This window comes from Terrapene carolina, unplaced genomic scaffold, assembly GCF_002925995.2.
Source record: "Terrapene carolina triunguis isolate 2854851 unplaced genomic scaffold, T_m_triunguis-2.0 Scaffold58, whole genome shotgun sequence".
Classification (NCBI taxonomy): Eukaryota; Metazoa; Chordata; order Testudines; family Emydidae; genus Terrapene; species Terrapene triunguis.
This window is the reverse complement of record NW_020664409.1, coordinates 91,744,521-91,764,855: the sequence shown is the minus strand read 5'-3', so window position 1 is coordinate 91,764,855 and position 20,335 is coordinate 91,744,521. Positions and strand designations below refer to the sequence as shown.

General features: G+C 43.2%; 1 protein-coding gene across 2 annotated transcripts in view; it reads left to right on the top strand.

Moving 5' to 3' along the window:
• The window catches only part of SNTB1 (syntrophin beta 1), a 156,645-nt gene that overhangs the window by 68,927 nt on the left and 67,383 nt on the right, over positions 1-20,335 (top strand). The gene's annotated exons all lie outside the window — the stretch shown is intronic.

Sequence of the window (20,335 nt, the reverse complement as noted above, 5' to 3'; positions counted from 1 at the left end):
TCACACCAGCACGCTCAGTGATCGTCTATTTTAACAGCTGCTAACAGAGAGGACCAATAGAGTCAGTGAGGGGGTGGAAATAGAGACCAATTCTTCCATCCAAACAATGGGCTTTTTGTTCTTCTCTAGCACACAAGTTTTTAAAGAAGTTGCTTGGAACTTTTTTGATTCTCAGCACTTACATATCGGAGGGACTGAAAATTACAGTTTCAGAGTTAGCGTTTCATGTGGAATGAGGAGGTGGTGTTTGTGTAAAGCAGTGATTCCCCATGCTTTTGGTTTTTGCTGGAGACACTCCCATCCCTCATGATGGTTTGAAGGATGCATGCTCCCGGCTCCGTTGTATTGCATCTTGGAAGGGCTCCTCTATTTTGGCTGTTTTCTTTTAATTTTCTCTACCTCTCCTGTCCACTTCTAGCTCTGTTGTTCTTTTAGGTTTTTTTCTTTCACTTTTTTCTTCCTTTTTTTGTACATATTGCTCTTATGGTTCACTTATGGGGGGAGGGATAGCTCAGTGGTTTGAGCATTGGCCTGCTAAACCCAGGGTTGTGAGTTCAATCCTTGAGGGGGCCATTTAGGGATCTGGGGCAAAAGTGTGTCTGGGGATTGGTCCTGCTTTGAGAAGCGGGTAGGACTAGATGACCTCCCTGAGGTCCTTTTCAACCCTGATATTCTATTTTCATTTTTCCTTTCCTGGTCCCCAACTCATCAAAGGGCTGTTGGCAAGGTTAGTGGTAGTCAACCCTTATAAAAGAGTAGTCCAGTTTTCTGCAGTAACAACCCAAAGCACTATTGCAAGCTGTCTCTGCTGCAGTGTGCAGTGGTTTGGACCCATCACTCTAGAATGCTGGGTTTTTTTGTTTTTTAAAATGGAGATTGGCAGCTGCATCACTAGCCTTCCAGCCTGCAGTTCTCCCAATCACAGGCTGCCTGATGGGGGGGGGGGAACTCTCTCCATTCCCATTGTATGGACCACTATGAGAATAACAATATTTTCCGCATGTTAGTTTTAGATTCTTTGAGTTTTCTCCTTCTTAGAATCATAGGACTGGAAGGGACCTCGAGGTCTAGTCCAGTCCCCTGCACTCATGGCAGGACTAAGTATTATCTAGATTATTCCTGACAGCTGTTTGTCTAATCTGCTCTTAAAAATCTCCAATGATGGAGATTCCCCAGCCTCCCTAGGCAATTTATTCCAGTGCTTAACCACCCTGACAGTTAGGAAGTTTTTCCTACTGTCCAACCTAAATCTTCCTTGTTGCAATTTAAGCCCATTGCTTCTTGTCCAATCCTCAGAGGTTAAGAGGAGGAATTTTTCTCCCTCCTCCTTGTAACAACCTTTTATGTACTTGAAAACTGTTATCATATCCCCTCTCAGTCTTCTCTTTTCCAAACTAAACAAACCCAGATTTTTCAGTCTTCCCTCATAAATCATGTATTCTAGACTTCTATCCATTTTTTGTTCTTCTCTGGACTTTTTCCCAATTTGTCCACATCTTTCCTGAAATGTCACCCAGAACTGGACACAATACTCCAGTTGAGGCCTAATCTTCTTTCGCTGTGTTGTAATTCTGGGCCTCTACCACAACCCTGACCCTAAAATTTGCTTAAAAACCATTTTGCGGTACCAACATCACATTGTACACAATACTTTGTAAATAGTATACAAGTTTTATCCATGACAAAATATGGTAGTAACGTGCAGTTTTTGGTGTTACTAAGAAATAATGCGTGGGAGAGCCATGTCACTCATTAGCATGGTTTTCTGTTCCGGTTGCTTTTGTTTCCTGTGGAAAGAGTGACTTCTGATTTCTACTGTAGGCCAGCATGCAAAATTTCACACTACCCTATGCTGGATTTTTCCATACAAGCAAATGGTCTCTTTGCCACTTGACAAGAGCATTGAAATCGCAGAATATTGTGGGTCACATGAGCATAATTTCTTTTTTTAGATATCTGAATATCAGAACTGAAGTTTTCCGTAGTGGAATGACATCATAATGCAAGTTAGACGATGTACCCTTTGTAACTTAGACCAGGACAGTAGCTGGATTCCAAAACATTCTTAAAGCACAGGCAAGACCACACTATGTTACAGCATGTTCAGTGCACTACTGTTTTATAACACAGTTCCCTAACACACATGGATCCTATAACTGATGATGTAACTTTACCGTAGTGTTTATAATAGCAGAATCAGCTGGCTGCCAAAGCCTGCACTAGGGCCCTCTCCATACTAGGACTTGAAAATGTATTTGAAATCGCTTTCAAATGTGGCTAAGCCCAAACATGGTTGTGAAGAGGTCTGCATACAACATGGACACAGCTGTGCAGTAGAACCATTTTGTAGATCATCTAGAGGGGCTAGATTATCGAATGATTTCTGCTGAACTGGTTTTACTTTGCACAGTTGTTCCCCTGTGTTGAAAGAGGCTGAGAAGGAAATACCTCTTTTTAAAAAAAAATTGAAGTTTGATTTTTAGAACCAGATTTTCTCAGATACGGAGAAGATATGAGGTCTGGTTTTCCAGTTTAGGCCTGTATAGGGTCTTTCTCTCCTTCTAGAGACTGGACCATGTAAAGAGGTTCATGAGTCTGTGACTGCCTTTAAACAGTCTAATGTACCTGTTCCTGTTAGCTCAGCAGTAAAGCTACATGCTTTTAGATCCACAGGTCTTGGGTTCAGCCCCTGCAAAAAAACAGACCCAGAGCATTGTTACAGGCCCATCCCTCTCTCTTTCTCTCTCTCTCTCTCCTAACGTTTCTGTGCATTAGTTTAGTGTTAGCAGGATGGTGTATGATTTTCTTTGCTACTTGAAAGACATCAGCACAAGGAAAAATATATCCTATACAATACAAATCAATCCAAGGTCTGAGGGAGTAGGACAGTATTTTTAATGACAGGTTTCAGAGTAGCAGCCGTGTTAGTCTGTATCTGCAAAAAGAACAGGAGTACTTGTGGCACCTTAGAGACTCTCTAAGGTGCCACAAGTACTCCTGTTCTTTTTGCAGTATTTTTAATAAACACAAACATGGTGAAAGGAGGAAACATAAAGAGCATTTTAGCACTATTTATCTAACTCATGCTGGTCCAGACACAGGAGCCTGTGTTGTTATATTTTAGGGTGGAAGAAGCTAGGTTGAGGTAATTACCACTGCAGCCTGTTTGCCTTCACTTTTATTGACAAGTGTCATATACAATAGCAGTACTAGAGATTGTCAGGCCTCAAAGGGAAAAATTCCCCCTCCCAACCCAGTAACTCAAGACTGGGAAAAGTTATTAATATCGCTAAGCAGTAAATGTTTCTGCAGCACAACAAACCTTCTCGTCAATTTCTGATGAGTTCCCTTAGGTGAGATTTGTTTTCTTCTGCTTTTAAAGCTTCTTTTGCGCCTGATGCAAAAACACTTATGGGCTCAGTATGCAAAAGACGTGACACATGCTGGATAAAATGACTGATGAGGCCAAGCTGAATCAATTCAGGTTTCTGCTGTTTTGCATTGACTCAAACCCCCGCTTGCCATTTATCCAACTAAACAAAATGTGTTCAACCTAATCCTTCAAACACTGGTGCACATGAGTAACTTTACCCATTGGCAGCAGTTCAGCTGGACTAAGCAGTGTGATCCTAAAGAGTAAATTCAGTGGGTCGGCTCTCAAGGATAAAGTTACTTATAAGCATAGTATTTGTAACACTGGGTCCTTTGGGAAAGGGGAGTTAAGGACAATTTCACAGTGACATAGAGTCATAGAGTTGAAGCCTAGATGGGCTACCAGAGCATCTCCTTTATATCACAGGCCACTGTCATCTTCCAGGACACGCCCCCACCCCCCAACAACCAAAATTAGACCACAGTATTACTATTATGTCACATGGTAGAGAATAGCAGAGACTGAGGAGCACCAATGCCGGGTCCCTGCAATGGCAGGGAATTAAGTGAGATATACCCAGGTGATCCTGACAAGTGACCCATGCCACATGCTGCAGAGGAAGGTGGAAAACCCCCACGGTCACTGCCAATCTGATCCTGGGGAAAAGTTTTTCCCAACCCCACAAATGGCAATCAGTTAGACCCTGCGCATGTGAGTAAAAACTATCCAGCCAAGCAGCGAGTGACACATAGCTAGCTAGGCAACCTGCACAGAGTGATAGTATTTAGGCAGATAATAGTAAAGCCAGTTGGGTCCTACAGAAATTACTGAAAATACTCATTGAATATAATATAGAATAACATTTTTGTTATAGAATTTTTAAACCATCTTAGTGATTGAATAGAGGATTAGAACCCTAATGTAGAATTCCGTCGGTAAGTTTAAAAATTGCTTTAGAAAGTTTATTCTCTGGTAAATTACATAGGACATTTCTATAAGAGGAAATATCCAGTCATGCTGCTGCTATTAATTATTTTTAGAAGTGTCAGCCAGGTTGAGTCCCAGTTGTGCTAGAAACTGTACAGACGTATAGTGAAGACATATGACATAGACAACTGTACAGACATATAGCAAGGGATGTGAAGGGTAACAAGAAGGGTTTCTACAAATATGTTAGCAACAAGAAGGTGGTCAGGGAAAGTGTGGGACACTTACTGAACGGGGGAGGCAACCTAGTGACAGAGGATGTGGCTGGATATGAGTCAACAGTGTGCCCTTGTTGCCAAGAAGGCTAACGGCATATTGGGCTGCATTAGAGGGAGCGTTGCCAGCAAATCAAGGGAAGTGATTATTCACCTCTATTCGGCACTGGTGAGACCACATCTGCAGTATTGTGTCCAGTTTGGGGGCCCCCACTACAGAAAGGACATGGACAAATTGGAGAGAGTCCAGTGGAGGGCAAAGAAAATGATTAGGGGGCTGGGGCACATCACTTACAAGGAGAGGTTGAGGGAACTGGGCTTATTTAGTCTGCAGAAGAGAAGAGTGAGGGGAGATTTGATAGCAGCCTTCAACTACCTGAAGGGGGGTTCCAAAGAGGATGGAGCTTGGCTGTTCTCAGTGGTGGCAGATGACAGAACAAGAAGCAATGGTCTCAAGTTGCAGTGCGGGAGGTCTAGGTTGGATATTAGGAAAAACTAGTTCACTAGGAGGGTGGTAAAGCACTGGAATGGGTTATCTAGGGAGGGGGTGGAATCTTTATCCTTAGAGGTTTTTTAAAGCCTGGCTTGATAAAGCCCTGGCTGGGATGGTTTAGTTGGGGTTTGTCCTGCTTTGAGCAGGGGGTTGGACTAGATGACCTCCTGAGGTCTCTTCCAACCCTAATCTTCTATGATTCTATGATAGTAAAATACATCCCATGCCCCAGAGAGCTCACAGTCTTAATGACAAGGCAGAATGGGTGAGTGAAATAAACAAGCAGTGAAGGGAGGAGGACTGAATAAAAATATGATCATGTTTTAGCAGAGGTCAGGGCACAGTAACGTGATATTGAATAAAGCTGTTTTAGAAAACAATGAACTGTTTTATTAGGTCAGCTTTCATTGTAAGTGTTGTCTAGTCATTTTATAAATATGTGTTTTCACAGTGGGAGTGCTGTACTTTTAATAAAACCCACAAGAGAGGAGAGCATGTAGCTTGGCACCTAACATCGGTCCTGGATTCTCAGTTTCACTAGTTGCACTAGCTCATGAGAATTTAAGACTTTTGGTGGGGGGATTCAAACGTGGCTTTCTTGATCCCTGAAGCTTTGCAGGGCCATATCCATGCAGCTGATCATTAGAACAGGGGAAAGGCTGGTTCATGTTTCATTCCTGCTTCTTGTGTTGGTGTGAAGGTGGGTGCATGTCTTGTTCTTTCAAATTTGGGGGGTAGGGGTGATCTAGGTGAGTGTCCCATCCTCCCTGCTTTGGTGGGGAGGTGGAATGTGTCTGTCTCTGTAACTTTGAGGTTTAGGGCAGATTTAAGAAGCCAAATCACACAGATGTAATTACCTGAATGGGAAGCTGGCCAGGACACTCACCAAGATTTGAAAACCTTACTATTATGAAACATGCTCACAGCCCTATTTTCCATGTATCCAAAAAAATGCATAGTTGGTGTTACAAAATAGGAGCTGGATTCTCCTCGTACTCCTGATTTATATCAGTGTAACTCAATTACAGCCAGTGGATTTGCTTTAGTGTAAGTGGGAAGAGAATCCGGCCCTCTGTGGCAGTGTATTCTGCATACAGTGCAAGTTAAGAATGACCAAGTTGCAGCAAGTGAGTAATGGCTTTTATCGTGAAGAAGCACTTTAATCAGTCTTACTTTGCTTTGTCTCTCTGTGGATCATCATTTAATTGAGAGAGAAACAATTTTACTTTGCGTGGGTGTAATCTCCACAACAGCCAGTGGCACGCAGTTTGCTGGTTACTAACAGAATTTCTAACAAAATCAATACAAGTTTGGTGGGATACAGCATATACCAATCTCTGAGCGTGAAAAGAAGAGATGATCTAGCCCTAAATCATTTCAGTTGGGCACAATTACAGCTTGCCTAGAATTCCTACAATCTTGTTTGGCTATCAGGTGTACTGCCATGCTTTCTAAGAGTGCTTGTTTTTTTCTTATTAATAGATAGCATCAATTTAAAATGTTCAGAACCAGTACTCCATCCTCATCCTCCTTGGCCCGTCATCTGCCTTTGATGCTGTCGACCATGCTTTGCTTGTTGAAATTTTGTCATTTCTCCCTTTGCTTCTGTAACCGTATCCTCTCCTCGTTCTCCTGCTACCTCTCTAATTGCTCCATTAGCATGTCCTTTGGAGAATCCTCCTCACCCTTTCTGTGGGGGTTCCATAGTGCTCTGATCTGAGTCCCTTTCTTTTCTCCCTCTAAACCATATCTCTGAGTAATCTCATCTGCAACCACAGTTCTATATGCTGATGACTCACAGATCAACCTCTCTACTCCAGACTACTCCTGTCCAACTTAAAATAGCCCCTCTCTCTGACACAACTCGTAGATGTCTAGCCATCAGCTCAACATGACTAAAACAGAGCTCTTAAACTTCTCCCTACCCACCAAATCCTTCCCCTCCCTGCTTACTTTCTCAGTCACTGTGGACAGCGCCACTTTTCTGCCTTTCATTCAGGCCCATAATCTGGGCATTATCTTCAATTTGGGCCTCTCTCTTAAGTCCTGACACAGAATCATAAAAATGTAGGGCTGGAAGGAACCTCAAGACGTCATCAAATCCAGCCCCCTTTGCTGAGCAGGGCCAAGTAAACCTCCCAGATCATCTCTGACAGGTGTTTGTCTAACCTGTTTTTTAAAACTTCCAGTGACAGGGATTCCACAATCTCCCTTGGAAATCTATTCCAGATCTTAACTCCCTTATAGTTAGAAAATTTTTTCCTAATAGCCAACTTAAATCTCTCTTGCTGCAGATGAAGCCCATTACTTCTTGTCCTACCTTCAGTGGACATGGAGAACAATTAATCACCATCCTCTTTATATATTTATAAATATATAATGTAACAGCCCTTACCTTATTTGAAGACCGTTATCAGGTCTCCAGTCACACTTCTTTTCTCAAGACTAAACACGCCCAGTTTTTTTAACTTTTCCTCATAGGTCAGGTTTTCTAAACCTTTTATCATTTTTGTTGCTCTCCTCTGGACTCTCTCCAGTTTGCCCACATCTTTTTTAAAGTGTGGCACCCAGAATTGGATGCAGTACCCCAGCTGAGGTTTCACCACTGCCAAGTAGAGTAGGACAGTTACCTCCCATGTCTTACATGTGACACTCCTGTTAATAAACCCCAGAATGATATTAGCCTTTTTTGAAACTGCATCACATTGTTGACTCATACTCAAATTGTGATTCACTATAACCCCACATCCTTTTCAGCAGTACTACCACCTAGCTAGTTACTCCCCATATTGTAGTTGTGCATTTGAGTTTTCCTTGCTAAGATTAGTACTTTGCACTCATGTTTATTGAATTTCATCTTGTTGAATGAAGACCAATTCTTCAATTTGTCAAGATTGTTTTGAATTCTAATCCTCTCCTTCAAAGTGCTTACAACCCCTCCCAGATTACTGTCATCTGCAGATTTTATAAGCATACTCTCCACTGCGTTATCAAAGTCATTAATGAAAATATTGATTAGTTTCAGACCCAGGACTGACCCCATGGGACCCCACTAGATGTGTCCGTGAACCATCGATAACTACTCTTTGAGTATGGTCTTTCATCTAGTTGTGCACCCACCTTTATAGTAACTTAATTTAGACCACATTTCCCCAGTTTGCTTATCAGACTGTCATGTAGGACTGTGTCAAAAGCTTTACTAAAATCAAGATATATCTTGTTTTCTGCTGCCCTCCCCCTCCCCCCCCCGTCCATTAGGACAATAACCTTGTCAAAGAAGGAAATTCGGTTGGGTTGGCATGATTTGTTCTTGACAAATTCATGCTGGCTATTTCTTATAACCCTGTTATCCTTCAGGTGCTTACAAATTGATTGTTTAATCATTTGTTCCAGAATCTTTCCAGGTATCGAAGTTAGGCTCACTGCTCTATAATTCCCTGGGTCCTCTTTGATCCCTTTTTTAAAGATAAGTACTATGTTAGCCCTTCTTCAATTTTCTGGGACCTCACCCATCCTCCAGGACAGTGGTTTTCAAACTGCGGGTCACGACCTGGTACTGGGTCGCAGAATGTAAGGCACTGGGTCATGGCAGCTCTGGTCAGCACCGCCGACTGGGCCATTAAAAGTCCCATTGGTGGTGCTGCCCGGCTCTGGCAGGCTAGTCCCTACCTGTTCTGACACCACACTGTGCCCCGGAAGTGGCCAGCAGTAGGTCCAGGTGGGGGGGGCCACGGGGCTCCATGAGCTGTCCCCACCCCGAGCACCGGCTCCACACTCCCATTGGCTGGGAACTGGCCAATGGGAGCTGGGGAGGGGTGGTGCCTGTGGGCGAGAGCTGTGCGGAGCCGCTTATCCGCCTCCGCATAGGAGCCGGCCCTGCTGCTGGCCGCTTCTGGGGCGCAGCACAGTCTGTGGTGCCAGGTCAGACAGGAAGCCTGCCTTCGCACCCCTGCTGCGCTGCTGACCGGGAGCTGCCCGAGGTAACCCTGCACCCCTGCCCCAGCCCTGAGCCCCCCCCCAAACCTGGAGACCCTTCCTGCACCCCAAACCCCTCATCCCCAGGTCTGTTGGGTCGTGGGCATCAACAATTTTCTTCAACTGGGTCGCCAGAAAAAAAGTTTGAAAACCACTGCTCCAGGAGTTGTCAAAGATAATTGCTAACTGTTCCAAGATTGCTCCATGCAGTTCCTTAAGTACCATAAGATAAATTTCATCTAGCTCTGCTGACTTAAATATGTCTAAATTATCTAAATATTCTTTAACCGGTTCTTTCTCTATTTTGGCTTGTGTTCCTTCCCCCTTGTTGTTAATATTAATTGTGTATCTGATCACCATTAACCTTTTTAGCAAAGATTGAGGCAAAATAGGCATTAAACACCTCAGCTTTCTTGATATCATCAGCTATTAGCTCTTCTTTCCCTCTAAATAGAGGCCTTACACTTTCCTTCATCTTTCTCTTGCTTTTAAGTAAAGAACCTTTTCTTAAAGCTTTTTGTGTCCCTTGTTAGGTGTAACTTATTTTGTGCCTTGCTTTTTCTGATTTTGTTCCTATATGTTTGTGCTAGTCTTTTGTACTCTGTCTCAGCAATTTGTCCATGTGTGATGGGGAGTACAAACTCCACACTGGTGAGAAAAGGGTTGAGGAGCAACTCTGAGCCCAGAAAACCCCACTCAACCGCCCCTGCTAGGCATGCTCACAGTGAAGGCTGAGCTCAGAAGGGAATAGCTTAGCTCAGTCAGGGTGGTCGGAGCGGTTGTGTGTTGCAGGCTCCTGCTGAAAAGGCACTGAAGCCCCATGTGGCAGGGACCAGGCCTCGCTGCCAACCAGCCCCAGGCCTTTAAGTCGTTGAGGTTGATGACATCGAGATACGACTGTAAGGGACTGAAAGGCGAACCAGAAACTCTAACAAAGGAAGAGAAGCCAGAGTAGGAAGTGGCTCAGGCGTAGGGGAGCCCATCCCCTAGGCTGAACATTTCAAATAATTGTTTCATTGGGCCCTGGGCTGGAAACTGATGGAGCAGGGAGGGCCCGGGTTCCCTTACCCCCCAGGCGATGTGGCCGTGGACTCCCACTGCAGAGCGACGTAGCTGTGGACTCCAGCCGCCGGGTGACACAGCCCAGAGTACCACCACTAGGCAGTACTGCTGGGGGCAGATAACAATCCCCAATCGCTCCCAACACCACGTTTTCACTTTTTGTAGGATTCCTTTTTCATTTTCAGCTCATTAAACAGCTCCCTATGGAGCCATATTGGCCTCTTACTGTTCTTACTGTTTGCATCAGGATAGTTTGCTGTTGTGCTGTTAATATTGTTGTCTTGAGAAACTGCCAGCTCCTTGAGAAACATCCAAGTTATGTCTAAATCTTGGCAATTCTTTCTGGATAATATCTCTGAGATCTGGCCTTCCCTGTCCATCCACATAGCTAAAACTTTTATCCAGGCTCTCATCATCTCATATATTGATTATAGCAACATCTCTTTTTTGCCTGTCACAAATGCAGCCTTGCCCTGATCATGTGTATTCAGAATGCTGCTGCAAATATTATTTTCCTAGCCCATCACTTTGAATATGTCACGTTTCTCATTGCACCTCTCCAGTGCCTCCCCCTTCTCTATCACATCAAACATAAGCTAGTTGTTTTCTCTCTCAAGGTTCTTCATAGCCTATCCCCACTCTACCTATCAACTGTTAGTTGCTATCAAGCTGTTGACTCCCACCTCCAATGCTGGCTTCCATTGTCCACTTGTTAAATGTTCCAACAGGCAGCTTCTTGCTTACTCCCATCACGCTTACAAGGAGTTTCCCATGAATATCTGCAAAGCTACTTCATTATCTTCTTTCAAACCCCTCCCTAAATATCTCCTTTGTCATGATGCACACAAACAACTTGAGACCGCTGCCTATCATGCGAACTAATATTGTCTCAGGGCATGTCAACGTTACAGCCGCTACAGCTATGGCACTACAGTGTAGAAGGGTTTTTTTCCAGCTATGTTGTCAATCCATCTCTCTAAGGGGCGGTAGGTAGGACAAATTCTTTTTGAAGTATTCTTCTATAGACCTAGCCTCGTCTACATCGGGGGGAGGTTGATCAACTTAATTACAGAGCTCAGGGCACAAAACTTTTCACAGCCCTGAACAACGTAGCTAGGTTGATCTAATTATTAAGAGTAGACCAGGCCTCATTGCTTCCTTGTACTCCCCCATCTGTGGTTTCTTGTCTTATACTTGTAAGCTCTTTAGGGCAGGGACCGTCTTTTTGTTCGGTTTGTACACCACCTAGCACAAAGGTGTCCTGGTCCATTCCCAGGGCTCCTTGGTGCTGTGGTAATACAAATCATAAATATTAACAGTCTGCTTTATTCACCTTCTCTTCATACTCCTGTTGCTGTTAGCTTGTGACTTGTGTGTGTGAGATAGTGTTTTTATGTTATTAGTATGGTCTAAGAATGAATGTAGAAGCCTGGAAATCAGGAGACCTGGGTCTTGTTCCTGGTTCTGTCACAGAGCTGCTATCTGACCTTGGCCAAGTCGTCTCTGAAATGGGGATGCCTTACCTACCTCAAAGAGCTATAGTGAGCCTTAACTAATGGTTGTTAAAACACTTGGATATCCTGGAATGAAAGGACTCAAGAACTTAATTATAATATAAGTAAGATTATTGGCACAGACATGTTTTGCTATTTATTAAGAAGTCCTTTGAAGAAGCTATTGAACGTATTAGAGTCAAACTCCTGATTTACATTTGGAATCTTGGTTACTGTTTTTCTGGTGGATTGTGTTTTATATTAATCTAACCAGATAACAAACTAGGGGGGGACATACCCAACCTGCCCTACATTAAAATAAAACAACTTAAAAGGATCTAATTTAAATCTATAAAAGGGTGAAATTGACAGCATTACAGTTGAAACTCCAGTCTGCCATCCCATCATCCTTAAATCACCCAGTTGTGCTAGGCTAACATGTGTTATGTAAGATAACCCACTATTAGGAGGCTTTATGGTACCTGCACACAAATGAAGATAAGTTAAGAATAAGGTCAGGCTGCAGTTATAGCCTTAATTCTGAATTGTCTTGTGTATTAAACTCACCATATTAGGCCTGTTCAACCTGTGCTTTGAGAAACAATTCTCTGGGCGTTTGGAGACCACCAAGCACAATGGAAAGGCATAATCTGTCTGTGATGGGGCTTAACCCCACTAGCTGTTCTGCTCTACACCTGAGGGATAATTAACTTATTGCCTTCTAGCCAGAGGAGATAAACCTTGTAAGTAGATTGAGAAGCTCAGTTGGGGAGAGACAATGGAGGAGACAGGTCTCTCTGGTAGAGAGAACCCTTGGGATAGGATTTAATAGACAGGAGACAATAGAGAGAGAACTCTACAGAAGTGGGCCAGGCTTCTGCAGGGGAAGCCCTGAGGTAGAGCCGACAAGGAAACTACAGTGAAGCCGAAGAGGGGCAGGAAGGCTGTTAGTTTGAAGATTTGTTTGGACTTTTATTTGGACTACTACAGAAGGGGTTTATGCTTTTATGTGGCTTGGCTGGAGGACCAAGCCCCAGAACACTTTGAGGGGGAGTTAGGAGAAGACATAGGGTGAGAGAGGCCATTGCAGATCCAAGGGAGAGCCCAGCTGTGAAGTGGGGACACTCTCCTAAGCTATCAAACACAGCAAGTGACACATGCCTCTCTATAAGGGAAGGAAGTTTCCAAAACCTACAGTGTTGGGTCCTGAATGAAAGTGACACAAGGTCATATTAAAATAATGGCTCCAGCTTGCTCGCAGCTCTAACTTCAGTATTATTTAATCATCAGACTGTAATGCAGTTATTTATTATCCACAGTATTTTCTTTTTAATGGTTTAACATTGTGTGCGAAGTAGGACCTTGAGAAAGAGAAATGATCCTGACTGAGGAATACAGCTCACACCGACTGCCAAAGGGTGCTGTGCTGGTTGTACATTTAATGAAATCTAACATGTCTTGAGGCAAATTAGGATTATTATAAACCCGGGCGCCTCCCCTTACTCTTTCCTCATCTTGAAGGGAAAGAGAGCCATGTTCTCCCATACTTCCCTCTCCTTATTTGAGAGGGAGAAGAGAACAAAACTTCAAGTTTGTCTGTGTGTGTGTGAGAGAGAGAGAGGCAGGTGGAATAAATTGTGGTTTTGGGTGTGAGCAGGGCTGAATGTCTGTGGCGGTGGGCTGTGATGGTGAGACAGCAGACTCTAGGATTTGTTGAAAATTTTCTGCCAAAATTGTTTTGCAGTTTATATTGGACTTTTGATTAATGGAAACCTTTTTGTGAAAAGTGTTTGGTCTCCATGGAAAATTTTGATGTTTTGTCCAACCGCCCCCCCCCAAAAAACAGAAAAACCACCCTCAAAAGGTTTTGGCTTCTGGCCCAAAACATTAAGATATGGGCTTTTTGATGAAAAGTCCATTTTCTATTGGGGGAGGGCTCCCATTTTTCAACCATCTCTAGGGGTAAGACTAGTGCTAGAGGCACTGGGTAGAGGAGTGAATCGGGGAATGAGATGAGAGAAATTGGGTGTGGAGATGGGGAAAGGGAACAAAAATGTAGGAAGAAGACATGGAGAGAACACAGTGGAAGGAGAGAGAGAGGTTAAGAACAGGAAACGAGGAGAACAACCAAAATCTAAGGAGGAAGGGTGACAATCCAAGCCAGGGAGAGGGGGATGGAAAGTGTGAAAGGAAGTTAGGGGATCTGATCTGTAGTAATACAACTCTAAAAGATGGTCTAAAGAGAAAACGCGAAAAAGGAAGGAAAGATACAGCCAAAAGGAAGAGTGGAGTGAAGGAAAAGAAAAATACAGACGAATGAGACAGAGTAAGTGGATGGTATTTTTAGTGTGTGTCTGTATATAGAAAGTCTGATGCCAAACTACACATAAACTATGTTTATGTTCTTCACACACACACGATGCTGCCAAATGGAAGGATGATCAATTACACTAGCTGCTCCAAGCTCACTAGAGTCCCTCTGTGTTGCCTCTTCAGCCTCAACCTTTGCTGTTTCTGATTTCCAGCCCCTCACTGCTCCTCCTCCCACTCTGCAGCCCAGTTAACCTGAGCACTCTGCTTCCATCAGTTCATTTACCCATTGGACCCCTAATCCTTAAATCCAGTCCTGTAACTAACATCTGGCCCGATCCACTGCTCACTGAAGACAATGGGAGCCTTTCTGTACTGTGAAGTGTAAGATCTTTAGGATGCTGAGCCTGCTGTGGGCCTGGTTTGCCATTACCCTGCCAGTTGTGTAGTCATTTACACCAGGGATTCTCAACCTTTTTCTTTCTGAGCCCCCTCTCCCTCAAACATGCTAGAAAAACTCCACAGCCCACCTGTGACACAACAACTGTTTTTCTGCATATCCAGTAGATTAAAAACCAGGGCCAGTGTTAGGGGGTAGCAAGCAGGGCAATTGCCCTCAGCCCCACACAGGAGGGGGCCCTGCAAAGTTAAGTTGCTCAGGCTTTGGCTTGAACCCCAGGAGGCAGGCTCGGGCTTCAGCTTTCTGCCCTTGGCCCCAGAGAGTCTAACACTGGCCCTGTTCTCTGGTTTATTTTGGCAGACCCCCTGAAACCTGCTCGTGGGCCCCCCAGAGGGCCCTGGACCCCTGCTTGAGAACTGCTGATTCGCACCAATGCAAAATGCTAATGTTCTGATTTTGTAGCATTTTTGCATCCACTTTACACTCATTTTGTACTAGTGTAAATAACTGCAGGTGCAGTGCAATGAACTGGCCCTCCGAGTCTCTGTAAAGCATTGCGCTTTTCTATGGCACTACATAAACGTTACATCAGAATAAATGACCCGCCGTGTCCATAAAAGGAAAGCGTGTGGGAACTACAGACTCGGTTACAGCTAATGGTGGGGGCTCGTATTGCTGGAATTGTTTTACTGGAATCTACACATACAACCCCAGCTATTCTTAACTCCTTATGGCCACTTAACTGCACTCATGTTTTCACACACACACACAGTTTTCATACTAAGTCCCTTTTTCTTTGATTGCGATCACAGTATGAGGGAGTTAGACTGACATTGTTATATTTGCTCACACGAGGATAGGAATACTTAGCACTTACCTAGGGTTTTTTTTGTAGTGTATTTACAAAGGAGGAGAAGTATCTGTGATGGGTTGGACCCCCCTTTTAGGGTGCCATCAGATGTGCTGGGGTCCCACTGAGACCACCTGTCCCACCAACCCGGGTTGCACTTATACTGATGCTGCTGTGAAAGGCTCTTAAGCCCTTTTCCAGCATACACGCAGGTAGGGACACACCCAGCTGCAGAATCACACAGAGTCTGTGATCAGCTCTCTGTGGGAGGACTCAGCTAGAGGATTTACCCAGCACTCACGTGCACACCTCCTTTGGGGTATAAAGCCCAAAACAATATTGTCTTGCGCTGTATAGAGAGTTCTGTAGAATGCAAGCTCATAAAAATCGCCCCCTCCCTCAATGTGGAGGGAGATATGCACAGCTTTTTGCCCCTCCCCACCCCCAATATGAATTGCACAAGCTGGGTTTTGGAATAAAGAAGAAATAAGTTTAACTACAAAAGGTAAATTTTAAGTGATTATAAGTGATAGCAAACAGAATAAAGCAGATTACTGAGAAAATAAAACAAAACACCCAACCCTAGCTTGATTCACTAAAGAAACAGGTTACAAATAATAATTTCTCACCCTAAACGTTGTTTTAGGTGGGTTACAGAGTTTTCGCAGCTTAGAGTTCCAGTTATTTCTCTTCACAGGCTAGACCCCTGTCTCGTCCTGGACTAAGCCCTTGCCTTTCCCCAGCTTAGTTCCTTTGTCTCTTCGGGTGCTTTCAGCAGTCTTCCTTCTTGGGCGGGGAAGCAATGGAGAAGAGCTTTGATTGACTGCCTTCCCAGCCTTAAATAAGATTTACATGAGGTGGGATTGCTTTGTTTCCAGTGGAAAAATACCAGCAGTGTCCAAGGTGGTACTCTGTACCAGGTGACATCAACATATGACCTTGTAGTGTCAAAGCAGCATCCCAGGAAGCTGCTTAGGAAGGTGGGAGATTAGTATCTTCAAGGTTCTATTGTCCTCCTTAAATAGCCCATTGAGGCTGATTGCCTGCTGTCTGGCTGGCGTTCCCCCAAGTACACACACAGTTGTAATTGTTACATAGTCAATATTTCTAACTTCAGGTACAGAAATGATATATGCGTACAAATAGGATAATCATATTCAGTAAATCATAACCTTTTCAATGATACTTTACATGACACATCTTGCATAAAACATATCTTAGTTATGCCATATTCATATTATAAGCATATTTCTATGAAGAATGTGGGTGTGATGTGACAGTATCATTAGCCCCATTTTATAGATGTTGGAACTGAGGCATGGAAAAGTGAAATTACTTGTCCCAAGTCACAGCATGTCAGTGGCAGAGCTGACTCCCAGGCTACTGCTCTTTCTACTGGACCGTGCTGCCAGGAATTGAACCCTAGGGAATTTTGTGATTTTTTTTTTCTTTCAGATGTTCCTTTCTTCTTCTTGCTTCTTTTATTTAACCTTTCTGCACAGCTCATTAGTGATCTCTTTGTGGAGGCACTTGTCCTTTTATCTTAAAAGAGTGTAAAATTAAAAGAATTGGAGTGTGCTCTTCTAGTAATCTCTTTATGGCAGGCAGTCGACTAATAAGACAGTCTTCTTGGAGACTATCCTCATTCTTCTGCTTTCCTCAGCTGTTTTATGGATGCTTCCGGAGTCCCGCTTTTCACCTCAGTGTCTTGTGACTTTGCTGCCTGATTTATCTTAATTGGGGCCCTATTTTCCCACCACAGAATTCATCTAACTTCCACTGAAGCCAGTGGAAGTTATATGCGTGCTTTGGCATGAGATTCTGTCCCATATTCTCTAAGATTTTCCTTGAATAAAGTGATCGTACTACGTACGGTACAGTAGTATAGTCACACTTCACTTAGTGGAGATTCCCCACAAACTGGACACACTATATTCTGTGAACTTGGCAATGGTTTTAGGATAGCTGTAACTTCTGTGAGAGATTTTTAAAGTATTGTTTTCATCAAAACACATATATTTTCTCCCTCCATTGACAGCTAGTTGCTTCAAGGAGCTGTGCTCTAGGTTCTCACCCCAAACACACTGGCTTTGTATATCAGGAAGCTTTAAAGGTGCTTCAGTCCAGAGTACAGGCAAGATCTTGCAGTGTCTCTGATTTTGTTCTGTGATGTGACACTAAACTCACTGTGACAAATTCACTCCACTGTTCCTTGGTTTTTCAAATAACTGACCTCACCAGTACCTGAAACAGTTCGGTTCATTGGTTCAGTACTTAAACCAATTACCCATAGTAATGAGGGTTGGACTGGATATCACTCTCAGCATTCAGCACTACTACGACTAGAGCATGAGAAGGGAAGAAGATAAGAGTTTTGTGCAAAGGGGGAAAAAATTGCTTAATGTCTGTAGATATTTTTTTTTAAATTGATGTCTTTCATTACCCGCTCTAGATAAAGTAAATGGTTAGTTTGGATTTGTAGATCAGTCGGTGTCAGTACACATTTTTATTGCAGGGCAAAATTCTACCATAGCTGGGCATCTCAGTCCAGTCCAGTTCCCAATTAACAGGTATCTTACATCATACAAATCCTCAGCTTAACTGGCATTAGTTGCAAGTCAGCAAGAAACTGTTAAATACTGAGCACAACTGGCATTCTTGTGACAATCATGGAATCACAGAGTGTTCAGATGGAAAAGGCCTAGATTATCTCACCCTGTAACATTGTTCTGGTCCACATTTAATTATGTCAGGTAATGAGGCTTCCACGACCTTCCCTAGGAAATTATTCCACTGTCTAATAGGTTGGACTTTTGGGACTTTTCCCTTGAAATGAAACCTAAATTTTCCATTTCTTAATTTCAACAACTTATTCCTAGTTAAGTCCCCTGATACCAGAGCTGGAATTGAACTGGCACAACCCTAACAGCACTTGTTGCCAATGGAGCCACCTGGGAAGTCAGAGGGAAACATTATGTGTTGGAGTGGGATGGGGACTGAGATCTTGGGACACAATGGCCTTCTTTACATTGGAGAAATGCACCAAAATTTCCCCACTGATCCAAGCAGGCTGCACAAGGGTAACTGAGAAAAGAAATGGGCCCTAATGATCAAATGCTGTGCTGACTGTATACCCCACGGAAATCTGGAATCAGTGGGAGTAATTCGGTTCTCAGTTGCAGTGGTGTAAATCCAGAGTAGTTCTGCTGACTTCAGGAACTCTGTTGATTCCACTCATGGTTAATTGCAATGAAGTTATCATTCCCTTTAATTTGAGTAACAGACTCCTGAATCTGATCCATGAGAGAGTGTACAGGATGTAAATCTGTGCAAAATTTGGCCCTAAGATGATGTAGGAGGGGAAAATCCTCAAGTGATTTGACAAAAGGTGGTTCTTAGAAAACAAACACTCTTTTCCAGTGAGATCTTATCAGATACGTGATTAATATAGTATACTGGGTGTTTGTCTTAGATATCTTCCCCTCTATAAAATAAAAGCTCTGGAATTCAGGTGGGAGTGAATGTTCTTTTTATTGCAAGGTTGCAGCATTTAGAGGTTTCAGGTTTTGTCGAACCCATGTTTTGTAAGTAGGAAAAGGCATGCTGGGAGATATTCCTTGGCTCACTGGAACTCTGCAAGAGAGAGAAAATTATTCTTTTATTATAAGGTTTGCCAAATGATCTCTGAGAAAATGTGATATCATTCATATGCATTGCCAATCTGGAGAGAGACCGCACATCTTGGCAGCCATCTAGAGCTAACATATAATTCCTTTGGGTTGGTATGGGCTTTATCAGAAATAGTTCCATATGCAGTATTTACATAACTGTGGTGGAGTGTGAGAGTAAACACAGCTGTGGCATTGCCCTAAATATTTCTATTCAATGGGGAATTAAAAGAGAACTTTATCACCAAACTGCAGATAAACATAATTCAGCAGGAGTTGGTCAGTTCAGCCAGGGAGCCAATTAAAGCTACAAAGACTGGACTGCTGGAAACATTTAAGCACTTTAGAGTTTGTTTACACTAAGGTCATCAATATTTCTTTTCAGAAAATATGGAAATACCATGAGTCAGCAAATAGCTGTTAACACAGACCATTTCCCAATAGGATTTGTGAATGTATCGAGTACACACTGTAAGAGACAAGGAGGGATAGGCAGTGAAGTTATAATGCCTTTGACCTCTGAGCACAGGAGAAATGATTTGGTAACGCTCTATGAGGGAAACTTGCATAATGACTAGTCTGAAAATTCCACCCAACTCAACATTTTTTTCACTGAAAAAAGCACATCTGAGTTGACTGAAACATCTTGCAAATTCATGTCTGTTTTGGCTCCTTGTTTTTGGTCAAAATGAAAAAATGACTTCAGAAATATCGAAATGAACTGTTTTGATTTTTCAGGCTAGGTTCACAAGGGGATTTAGGCACCGTTTAGAAAAGAGGAGGAGGAGGTCGGGTGGGTGGAGGGGGGTGACCTTATAAAATCTAGCCCAGTGGTTAAAGCACTCACCTGGGATGTGGGAGACCCAGGCTTGAATTCCCATTCTGGAACAAGGACTTGAACCCAGGTGAGTGCCCTAACCCCACTGCTATTGGCTGCTCTGGGATGGGTCTCCGTGTCTCCTGCTGAAGTGGTTCCATTTTGCATAATCATAAAATCAAAAGACTGGAAGGGACCTTGAGAAGTTGTCCAGTCCCCTGCACTCATGGCAGGACTAAGTATTATCTAGACCATTCCTGAGAGGTGTTCGTCTAACCTGCTCTTAAAAATCTCCAATGATGGAGATTCCACAACCTCAATAGGTAGTTTATTCCAGTGCTTAACCACCCTGACAGGGAGTTTTTCCTAATGTTCAAACCTAAACCTCCCTTGCTGCAATTTAAGCCCATTGCTTCTTGTCCAATCCTCAGAGGTTAAGAAGAGGAATTTTTCTCCCTTCTCCTTGTAACAACCTTTCATGTACTTGAAAACTATTATCATGTCCCCTCTGTCTTGTCTTTTCCAGACTAAACAAACCCAATATTTTTCAATCTTCCCTCAGAAGTCATATTTTCTAGACCTTTAATCATTTTTGTTGCTCTTCTCTGGACTTTCTCCAATTTGTCCATATCTTTCCTGAAATGTGTCACCCAGAACTGGACACAGTACTCCAGTTGAGGCCTAATCAGCGC